This window comes from Chrysochloris asiatica, unplaced genomic scaffold, assembly GCF_000296735.1.
Source record: "Chrysochloris asiatica unplaced genomic scaffold, ChrAsi1.0 scaffold00003, whole genome shotgun sequence".
Taxonomy (NCBI): domain Eukaryota; kingdom Metazoa; phylum Chordata; class Mammalia; order Afrosoricida; family Chrysochloridae; genus Chrysochloris; species Chrysochloris asiatica.
This window is the reverse complement of record NW_006408521.1, coordinates 35,788,713-35,800,513: the sequence shown is the minus strand read 5'-3', so window position 1 is coordinate 35,800,513 and position 11,801 is coordinate 35,788,713. Positions and strand designations below refer to the sequence as shown.

The 11,801-nt window shown below is 36.8% G+C and overlaps 1 pseudogene; it reads left to right on the top strand.

The window, feature by feature from the left end:
* The first annotated feature begins 4,340 nt into the window (after positions 1–4,340).
* LOC102815750 lies at positions 4,341–5,695 on the top strand (annotated as a pseudogene).
* The last annotated feature ends 6,106 nt before the right edge of the window (positions 5,696–11,801 follow it).

Here is an 11,801-nt window from a genome sequence, read left to right as displayed (position 1 = left end):
CTATCCCAATAAATGTAACACATTGAATACTAATGACCAAAGACCAGGTGGATTGCAGAATGACTTCAAGGATATCATAGATGAATAAATTAAAAAAATCATTAAGAAGACAGGAGAGAAAGAAAGACCCAAATGAATGGTAGAAAGGACTCTGCAATATGTTCTTGAATGTGGAGTAGCTAAACTGAGTGGAAGAAATGTTATAAAAGAGCTGAACAGAAGGTTTCAAACATTAGCTCAAGAGGACCAAAATATTAAAAGGAAAAGTATCAAATAAATATCTGTAAATAAATATTCAGTTGTGAATTTTTATTCAAAGAACCTTATCTTCTAGCCACATTCCATATCTTACTCATCATACTCTAAACCTTCTTAGTAAGAATCATGTTTGGCCACGTCTTCTCCTAATTAACATCATTAGATTACACTATTTCTATAAGCAGCTAAAGTGAGGGACTTAAGTTCTACCACTCCTAGATCTGTTATATTAATACGCAATTGGGAAGCTCACTTATAGACTATATTTTTGCAATTCGGAGAACATTATAACTTTTCACGTGTGTAGAGCACATTTTAGTTGACACAGAACTTTGGTACACATCATTTATTCTTACAGCTCTATAAGAAAGAAAAGAGAGATATTATTATTATCATCTTAAAGAGGTGGAAACTTGCTCAATATTAGCTTAGTATCTATTTTGTGCCATCTTTGTTCTGAATGCTGCAATTATTAAAGATGAGCAAAGCACATTTTCTTCTTACAAGAAATTAAATGTCTGTTATTGATTGGCTTGCAAACAAAGACTTAAATACAAAGTGTTGTAGCAACATCAATAACACCATAGCATTTTACATGCATGATAATAAATGGTAAGGTGTGGTGTTAAGTGCATTCAGTTGTTTCTGACTCATAGCAACCCTGTCCAGGGTCTGAGGCTTTTAAATCTTTGTTGGAACAGAAAAACCTCATCTTTCTTCTGCGGAGTAACTTGTGGGCAACGCCGTGGCTTGCAGTCCATTGCTCATCATATGGAGCCACTGGGCTACCCAATAAATGATAGGTTGTTGTTATTGTTAAGTGTTGTTGAGTCGGTTCCACCTGTATAGGGTTTCTGAGGTGTGGCTGATGTATTTGAACCACAGACCATTCAGTTCAAACTGATTTTGCTGTCTAGTGCTTATTCTTACAGCACCATACCAGGACTCCAAGAGATGGCATGTTGTTGTTGTTGTTAGGTGACATCGAGTTGATACCGACTCATAGCAACCTTATGCACAACAGAATGAAACACTTTAAGTTATCATTATTATTATTCATGGATTTTTATAACTTTTATATGGAGAAATCAATGAGAATGTATATTTGAGGTGAACTTTGAAACAAAGGGGAGAATTTACCAAGAAGATCTTGGGGTTGGGAAGTAATAGGTAAGAAGGGACATATTTTTAATAGAGACCTGGAGATATTATGTAGTATGCAAGATAATTCTTGCCCCTTCATGCAAAGATGGAGTGATTTGACTAGAGTCATGCAACAATTTAAAGATAAAACTTAGGTTCAAATCCATGCTCTTTCCAGAACTATCCATGATGTTGTTGTTGTTAGGTGCCATCAAGTTGGTACCAACTCATGGTGACCCTATGCACAACAAAACGAAACATTGCCCAGTCCTGGGCCAACCTCACGATTGTTGCTACGCTTGAACCCACTGATGCTGCCACTTTGCCAATCCATCTCGTTAGGGATCTACTTCTTTTTCTCCGACCCTCCACCTTACCAAACATGATATCCTTCTCCAGTGACTGGTCCCTCCTGACAACATGTCTGAAGTATGAGAGATGAAGTTTGACCATCTTGGCCTCCAAGGAGCACTGTAGTTGAACTTCTTCCAGCACAGATCTGTTTGTTCTGTTGGCAGCCCATGTTACTTTCAACATTCTCCTCCAATACCATAACTCAAAATGCATCAATTCTTCTATGGTCTTCCTTATTCACTGTCCAGCTTCAGCATGCACATGAGGTTATTGAAAATACAATGGCTTGCATCAGGTGCACCTTAGTCCTCAAGCTGATTTCTTTGCTTTAAAAAGAGCATACTTGCCTAATGTGATACATCATTTGATTTCTTGACTACTGCTTCCATGAGTGTTGATAATTGATCCAAAGAGAGTGAAGTCCTTGACAACTTCAATCTTTTCTCCATTGATAAGAATGTTGTTTATTGGTCCACTGGAGAGGACTTTTGTTTTCTTTACATTGAGATGCAATCCAAACGGAAGGCTTTGGTCTTTGATCTTCATCAGTAAGTATTTTAAGTCCTCTTCACTTTCAGCAAGCAAGGTTGTATCATCTGCATATCACAGATTGGTCATGAGTCTTCCACCAATCCTGATGCCACAATTTTCTTCATATAACCCAGCTTCTCGTATTATTTGCTCAGCATACAGATTGAGTAAGTATGGTGAAAGAATATAACCCTGTCGCATACCTTTCCTAATTTTAAACCATCCAGTGTTCCGATGTTCTGTTCAAACAATTGTCTCTTAGTCTATGTACAGGTTCCTCATGAGCACAATTATGTGTTTTGTAATACTCATATTTCGCCCATAGCTTGTCATGTTGCCCATAGCTTGTCGTGATCCACACATTCAAAATCCTTTGCACAGTCAATAAAGCACAGGTAAACATCTTTTTGGTATTCTGTGTTTTCAGCCAGATCTATCTGACGTCGGCAATATCTCTCATTCCACATCCTCTTCTGAATCTGGCTTGAACCTCTGGTAGCTCTCTGTCAATGATGGTTATTGCCTTTTTCATATTATCTTTTGTAAAACTTTATTTGTATGTGATATCAAAGATATTGTCCAAGGATTTCCACAATCCATTGGGTCACCTCTCCATCGACCAGATAGTTGTCTTCCAAATTTCTTGGCATAGATGAGTGAGTGCCTCCAGTGTCTTACTTTGTTGAAAGATTTCAGTTTGTATTCCATCAATTCCTGATGCATTGTTCAATGCCAATTCCTTCAATGCACCTTGGACATTCTCCTTCAGTGTCATTGACTCTGGATCATATGCTACCTCTTGAAATGGTTGAACATAGACCATTTCCTTTTGGTACAGTGACTGTGTATTCCTTCCAACTTCTTTTGATGCTTTCTGCATCATTCAATAATTTCCCCATAGAATTCTTCAATAACGAAATTCAAGGCTTGTATTTTTTCTTCAGTTCCCCCAGCTTGAGAAATGCTGAGTGTGTTCTTCCCTTTTGGTTTTCTAACTCCACATCCATGATATTTGTCCCCAATTACGAGAGTCCTGACTCTAAAATCAAGCTACTTTGAACTTCCTGAATGAAATATAGCCTGCTCAGTTAAATTGAGTCTTGATTTCAAGCCATATTACTTTTAAAATTAAAGTACTCTACACTGGCTAGTTGTAACATTCATGATCATAGAAATAACATAACAAGAATAATAAAATGCAATAGCAATGAAAATGTACCAACTCCAGTTGGGCTACAGCTCTTGTACTGTTCAATCACGTTTAATGTCCTTTATGAGTTCTTGCACACTGTAATTGACAGGCCTCTGCAAATGAATTTGTTTGGAAATTTGTGTCCCTAACTTCATGTCCAAATTTGAAAAAGAGTAAAAGCAACCTACATAATGTCATCTGATCAAATACAAACTAACCTAGGGTTAGGGTAAAGAAGGTTGGGCAATTTATAATTATATTTTCTCTGTTATCCTCAGCTTAGCCAGATTGTTATTGTTGATAGCTGCCATCGACACTTTGCACAACAGAAGAAGACACTGCCCATTCCTGACCATCCTCACAATTGTTGTTATGTTTGAGCCCATTGCAGCTATCACTGAATTTATCCATGTCATGAGGGTCTTCATATTTTTTGATGAACCTCCACTTTACCAAGCATGATATCCTTCTCCATGGTCTGGTCCCTCCAGATAATGTATCCAAAGTAGAAAGACCAAGTCTCACTCTCCTGGCTTCTGAGAAATATCTGGCTATCTTTTTTCCAACATAGAAGGGTTTGTTCTTCTGGCTCTCCATAGTATTTTTAATATTCTTCAAATACACTGATTCTTCTATGGTCTTCCTTATTCATTGTTCAATATTAATATGGATATAAGGTAGTTGAAAATGCCATGGCTTGGATCAGGCACACTTTTGTCCTCAAACTGACATCTATGCCATTTAACGCTTTAAAGAGTTCTTGTGATTCCTTCTCCTCTGGACTCCTTGGTAGTCTGTTAGTGAGAGGTTGTTACCATCCTCTCATCTTCTTTAGCCCTGCGAAACCCTTCCAAGTCCCGTCATGCATAAGTGCATCTCCATCCACGTCGGCCAGGCTGCTGTCCAGATTGGCAATGCCTACAGGGAGCTCTACTGTCTGGAACATGGCATCCAGCCCGATGGTCAGATGCCAAATGACAAGACCATTGGAGGAGGAGATGACTCCTTCAATACCTTCTTCAGTAAACAGGTGCTGGCAAGCATGGGCCCAGAGCAGTGTTTGTAGACCTGGAACCCACAGTCACTATGAAGTTCACACTGGCACCTACTGCCAGCTCTTCCACCCTGAGCAGTTCATCACGGGCAAGGAAGATGCTGCCAATAACTACGCCTGTGGTCACTACACCATCGGCAAGGAGATCATTGATCTGGTCTTGGACAGAATCCACAAGCTGGCTGACCAATGCACAGGTCTTCAGGGCTTCTTGGTTTTCCACAGCTTTGGTGTGGGAACCAGTTCTGGGTTCACATCCCTGCTGATGGAACATCTCTCTGCTGATTATGGGAGAAAAAAAAAAATCCAAACTACAGTTCTCCACTTACCCAGCCCTCAGGTTTCCACAGCTGTCATCGAACCCTATGACTCCACCCTCACCACCCACACCACCCTGGAGCACTCAGATTGTTTCCTTCATGGTAGACAATGAGGCCATCTATGACATCTGTCATAAACACCTTGATATTGCACACCCAGTCTACACTAACCTTAACCACCTTATTAGCCAAATTGTGTCCTCCATCACTGCTTCCCTCAGATTTGATGGTGCCCTGAATGTCGATCTGACAGAATTCCAGACCAACCTGGTGCCCTATCCCTGCATCCACTTCCCTATGGCCACATATGCCCCAATCATCTCAGCTGAGAAAGCTTACCATGAGCAGTTTACTGTAGCAGAGATTATCAATGCTTGCTTTGAGCCAGCCAACAATTTGGTGAACTGTAACCCTCGCCATGGTAAATACATGGCTTGCTGCCTGTTGTACCATGGTGACATGTTTCCCAAATATGTCAGTGCTGCCATTGCCACCATCAAGACCAAGCACAGCATCCAGTTTGTGGACTGGTGCCCCACTGACTTCAAGGTTGGTATTTATTACCAGCCTCCCACTGTGGTACCTGGTGGAGACTTGGCCAAAGTACAACAAGCTGTTTGCATGCTGAGCAATACCACAGCTGTTGCTGATGCCTGGGCTTGCCTAGACTACAAATTTGACCTGATGTATTCCAAGCATGTCTTTGTTCACTCGTACGTGGGTGAGGGGATGGAGGAAGCAGAGTTTTCTGAGGCCCGGGAGGACATGGCTGCCCTTGAGAAGGACTATGAGGAAGTTGGAGCAGATAGTGCTAATGGAGGGGATGAGGGTGAAGAGTATTAACCTGTCTGTGGCATTGTACACTCCATTGTCTCGAGACTCCTGTTTCTCTTGTCCTGTAAAGTGTCCTGTTATTCTTAACTTTCAGATTGTTTGCTCAGCAAATTGAATAAATATGATGAAAGAATACATCTCTTGCACACATCTTTCCTAGTTTTAAACCATTCAGTGTTCCTTTGTTCTGTTCAAACATCTGCCTCTTAGTCAATGTACAAATTCCTCATAAGCACACTTCCAGAATTCTCATACTCTGCAATGTTGTCCATAGCTTGTCATGATCCACATAATCAAAATGCTTTGCATAATAAACAAAGCACAGGTAAACATCTTTCTGGTATTCTCTGCTCCCAGCCAAGATTCATCTGATGTGAGCAATTATATCCCTCATTTCACACCCTCATCTGAATCTGGCTTGAACTTCTGGCAGATCCCTGTCATTGTAATGTTGTAGCCATTTTTCAATTATGTTAAGTAAAATTTTACTTGCATGTGATATGAATGATATTGCACAATAATTACTGCATTCCACTGGGTCACCTCTCTTTGGAATGGGCACAAATATGATCTCTCCCAATCAGTTGGCCAGGTAGCTGTCTTCCAAATTTCTTGGCATGCTTGAGTGAGTGGCTCCAGTGCTGCCTCAGTTTGTTGAAAGACTTCAGTTTGTAGTCCATCAATTCCTGGTCCATGATTCATTGCCAATGCCTTCAGTGCACCTTGGACTTCTTTCTTCACTATCATTGGCTCTTGATCGTATGTCACATCTTGAAATAGATGAACATCAACCATTTCTTTTTGGTACAGTGATTTTGTGTATTCCTTCCATTTTCTTTGAATGCTTTCTGCATCATTCAGTATTTTGACCAAGGTATCCTACAATATTGTCAATGTTGTTGTTGTTAGGTACCGACTCATAGCAACCCTATGCACAACAAAACAAAACAGTGCCCGATCCTGGGCCAGCCTCACAATTGTTAATATTGTCAATAGAAGCTTGATTTTTTGTCTTCAGTTCCCTTACCTTGAGAAATGCTGAAACCTTTTGAGTGCTCTAATTCTAGATCTTCACACATTTCATTATACTATTTGACTTTGTCTTCTAGAGCTGACCTTTGAAATTTTCTGTTCAGCTCTTTTACCTCCTCATTTCTTCCATTTGCTTTAGCATTATCTATGCTGGAAAGCAAGTTTGAGAGTCTCTCCTGACATCCATTTTGGTATTTTGTTTCTTCCTGTCTTCCTAATGACCTTTTGCTTTCTTCCTGTATGATGTTGTTAATGTCATCCCACAATTCTTCTGGTCTCCGGTCATTAGATGCAAAATGCAAAAATGCATCAAATTAGATGCAAAAATGCATCAAATTAGATGCAAAAATGCATCAAATTAGATGCAAAAATGCATCAAATTTGTTCTTGAGATGATCTCTAACTTCAGGTGAGATATGTTCAAGGTCATATTTTGGCTTTCATGGACTTGTTTCAATTTTCCTCAGCTTCAACCTGAATTTGCGTAAAAGCAATTGATGGTATATTCTACAACTTGTCCCTGGCCTTGTTTTGACTGATGTAGTCAATTTGGCTTCTGTACATTTCATCTGGTGAGGTCTATGTTTATAGTCATCTTTTATGTTGCTTTAAAAAGGTATTTGCAAAGAACAAGTGATTGGTCTCGCAAAATTTTATCATGCAATCTTTTCTAACACCATTTCTATCAATAAGCATCATTTCTATCACCAAGGCCATATTTTCCAATGACAGATCCTTCCACTTATTATCCAACCTTTGCATTCCAATTACCAGTAGTTATCAATACATCTTGATTGTTTGTTTGATCAAGTTCAGTCTAAATAAATTGATTGTTGTTGTTAAATGCTGTTGAGTCAGTTCTGACCCTATATAGGGTTTCTGAGGAGTGGCTGGTAAGTGAATAAGTTGGTACAAATCTTTAATTTAATCATCACTGGCTTTAGTGGTTAGCACATAAATTTGAATAATAGGTGTATTCATTGGTCTTCTTTGTAGGTATATGGATAATTTCCTATTACAGATAGCATTATAGTTCAAGATGGATAGTAAAATGTTCTTTTTGATGATGAATGCAACTCCATTTCTCTTCAATTTGTCATTCCCAGCATAGTACACAATATGATTTTCAGATCCAGAATGACCAATTCCTGTCCATTCCAGCTCACTAATGTCTAGGATATCAATGTTTATGACCTTCATTTCATTTTTGACAGCTTCTAATATTTCTAGATTCACACTTCATAGATTTCATGTTCTGATTACTAGTGGATTTTTATAGCTGTGTCTCCTCATTTTGAGTTATGCCCACAGCAAATGTAGGTCCTTAAACTTTTACTCCATTCATATTATTATGGTCAATTTTAGTTGAGAAGGCAGCTCTTCCCTATGAGTATTTTGAGTGCCTTCTAACCTGAGAGGCTCATCTTCCAGCACTATATCTGACAATATTCTCTTGCTTTTAATCATATTTCAATATTCAATATTTTGCTGCCATATGGAAGTTTTCCACTAATATTCACCAGTTCTATAACAAAGGGGATGATAAGGGCTTAAAAACAATCCCTGGAAGGACAATGATTGACAGCTAATCAAAACACCTGGGTTCTGTAGGCAAAAAGACCTCATAATCTGCTCCCATAAATATTACAACCTAGGAAACCCTATGGAGTAGCTCTAGTCTGTCACATGGGGTCATTTTGAGACATAGTTGACTCATTGGCATGCAACAACATTATTGTTAAAGTGATTACAGAACTTGTTTTGAAGCTGCTTTGTTTTTCTTACTTAGACTGAAAGAGAAAGATCTGGGTGATGCAGCTTGATTGTTCTCTGATAACACCTTGGAATCACCACTTATTTGAATTCAGGTCTCCCTTTTTCCATTACAAACAGGGTGTTTTGCATATCCAAATAGTTTTGTAATTAAGTGGGCTGTGGACACAACCTGTAAATAACCAAATGAAAGTTCCTGAGACAACTGACAATCACAAACCAAGACTTAAAATATTCCTTCCTGCTTTCTCACTCTTCTTTTGTATCTATAGAAAATGCAGCAGAACCATTGACTCTCCCTTTTCAATTTAAGGTCCAATGTCTAAACCTGGAAGCTTTCTTAGTTACAGATTTCCAGAGCAACTGTTTTCTCCACAAGACAAACACATCTGATCACATTAGATTGATAAGCTGAAGTTGATCACTGAAATCATTTTTCTAGGCTCGATGTTCTCTGATGATCTTACAATTTGTTTCATGTGTGCCAAGCATGTAGGCATTCCCTCATATATCTATGCCCATTCTGTGAGGGAGGAGGGAAACTTTTGTAGTTACACCTGTCCACTCCAGATGGGAATAATAGCCTATTCTACTATAAACTCAAATATGACTTAAAGTGTTCTGTTACAGTTATCAGCAAATTATGATCTAAGGGCCAAATCCTTCCAAACAGCTGCATTGTTATGTGTGTATATGTGTCTCATTTGTTTATTTTGATTTTATGCACAAATACACAATTTATTAAGAGCTTTAAAAATAAAGCTCTTGATATAAATTAAAATCATCTTTTAAGTTTCTTAATTTTAACTAGGTTAGAAGGTTTCTTACTGACATTTTGTCTCTTTATTTTTGGTTTTCTACCCAACTTGTCTGACAGATTCATCACCTTGAATTTCAGCTTGGTTTAACTGTCTGGAGTCTTTAAAGGTCCATTAAGGTTCTTCAGGTGTGTGTGTGTGTTTTCCTTCTATGTGAAAGACCTTGGAATAAAAGTGAACTGTTTTTCACATCTATGGGTGTTTATTGACTATGGAGACTGCCAGTTGACTTGCATTGTGTAAGAGGAATTTATCATCAAAATCAAACAAATACAGTTTTCTGCATAGTGATTTCAAATCTAAAAGCATAAATCTCTAACAGCTGTCTAAAGTTTCTCATTGTAATTTGATTTTTAGATAAACACTGCCATCTACTGACAAAATAATTGTTTAATAAAAGCTAGGATATGCCATTTTTTTCAGTTGTTTTCTCAATGTTTTTGGCTACTTTTAAAATATGACAATTATAAAGACTAAAATGTTTAAAGGAATAGACTATGACTCTATTATGCAAAATATATTAAATTCAAAAAGGATTCCCCATATGTTGTCTTGTATCTTATTTGAGCTAGCTTCACAGATTGGTAAACTTATGTAATTGTTTCTTGTTTCAGAAAGCCATGATTTGTATCTGATAGTTTTTTTTGTTTCTTTGTTTTTGTTTTGTTTCCTGAGACAGTAGTTTAAGACCTAGAAAAACTGTTTAATGTGCCCAGGTTTCTAGTAGCTACTGTGAAAATTTTAATAAAAATTGGTATATTTGAAAAATGCATGGAAAACCAAAGATGGTTACTCTATAGGATCCTATAAAGCATGCAGAAGAAAGGTTATAAAGATGATACTCTTTACCTCCAGATGCATTATTTGACTAGATTATAACATTATTTTTAAAATTTACTCTGATTATTTGAATGATAAATAAATGCTTATATGAATTTCATAGTCCAAATATTAACAGATATTAATTAAAGTAAATTTGTTCCAACAAAAATATCTATATTCTGTGATATGTCAAACTTAAAACCAAAAATTTTTAACTTAAATTCATTACATATTTGGAATATGTTTTTAGTTTAAAAAGAAATAGCAACTGTGTCCTTAAACAGTTGTTCCAAAATAAGAAAAATTTTTATAATAGGTAGAGATTTAAAAAAATGAAAATGATAGATGTGATAATGAAAGTTAAAGAGAAGGTTAAAGATATTTTAGGAAGATTAATTCATACCATGGAGAAAAGATATGTGTATATATATTTGGGTCTAATAATGATTGTGTTTGGCATTTAAATGGTTATGCTATTAGAACTGAGGAGTGATGGTGTCAGAGTGTGTTAAGTTTTGGACTACTGACCATAAGCACAGTGGTTCAAACCTACCAACCATTCCATTGGAGCAAGATGAGACAGTCTGCTCATTTAAAGATTTACCATTTCAAAATCCTCAAGAAACAGTTCTACTCTCTACTCTGTCCTATTTTTCCACTATTAGTTAGAATGGTTTGATGGCAGTAGGTATAGTTTGGTTTGAGGTTTAGAAATGTATAACAAATGAAATCATTTCTAAGAATTTCTAAGAATTCTAATATCAAATGAAATATTTTTTTTCTCACTGTTAAGGTAACAAAAATTTTCTTAATTACTAGGTTAAAAGTTTAATTTTACTTTTTATGCAATCTACCTTGAAGGCAAAGTCTCAACAAAATAAATTTTAAAGTCAAAACAAGGCAACCTGATTTTGAAAAACTGATGTTTTTACCTTCAAGAATCTTTTCCTTAAAATAATTTAGATATTGTTTCTAAATTACATATATTAAATTACTGGCAACTTAAAAAATTTGTAGGAAACCACAAAGGATTTTACTTCTGTTCCATAAAAAAAGAAAAATACAAAAAGTTTAATACAGTACATTATGGATTACATTATTATCAAATCAGGAAAATCCCAAGTTTTCTTAGTGTTAACATTCATATACCATATTTTAAAAAACAACCATAAGATATTATGTCATAGTTTTATTTCAGTTACTAACTCAATTGCAACCTAGTTTCCTTTAAATCACACATCAAAGTCAATGGTTGTAACTGGGGTAATCATATCCTTACACATATAGTTTTTAATTACATAAGGTTTATTGTTGTTGTTGTTAAGTGCCTTTGAGTCGGTTCCGACCCATAGCGACCCTGTATAGGGTTTTCAAGGGTGTAAATCCTTATGGGAGTAGAAAGCCTCATCTTTCTCCCCCGGAGCGGCTGGTAGTTTTGAACCACTGACCTTAAGGTTCGCAGCCCAATTCGTAACCACTACGCTACCAGAGCTCCTTAGAACTTAATAATCTTATGATATTCATAATTTTTCCTGACTGTATGATATTATGTTTCAGGATTATTATGTGTTACATCTTAAGCTCTTTAGAAATAAGATCAATCATTATGGTTAGAGATATTTTTTGTCTAAAGTTTTATTTTACTTTGTCTGAAGTTTAGCGTAGTGGTT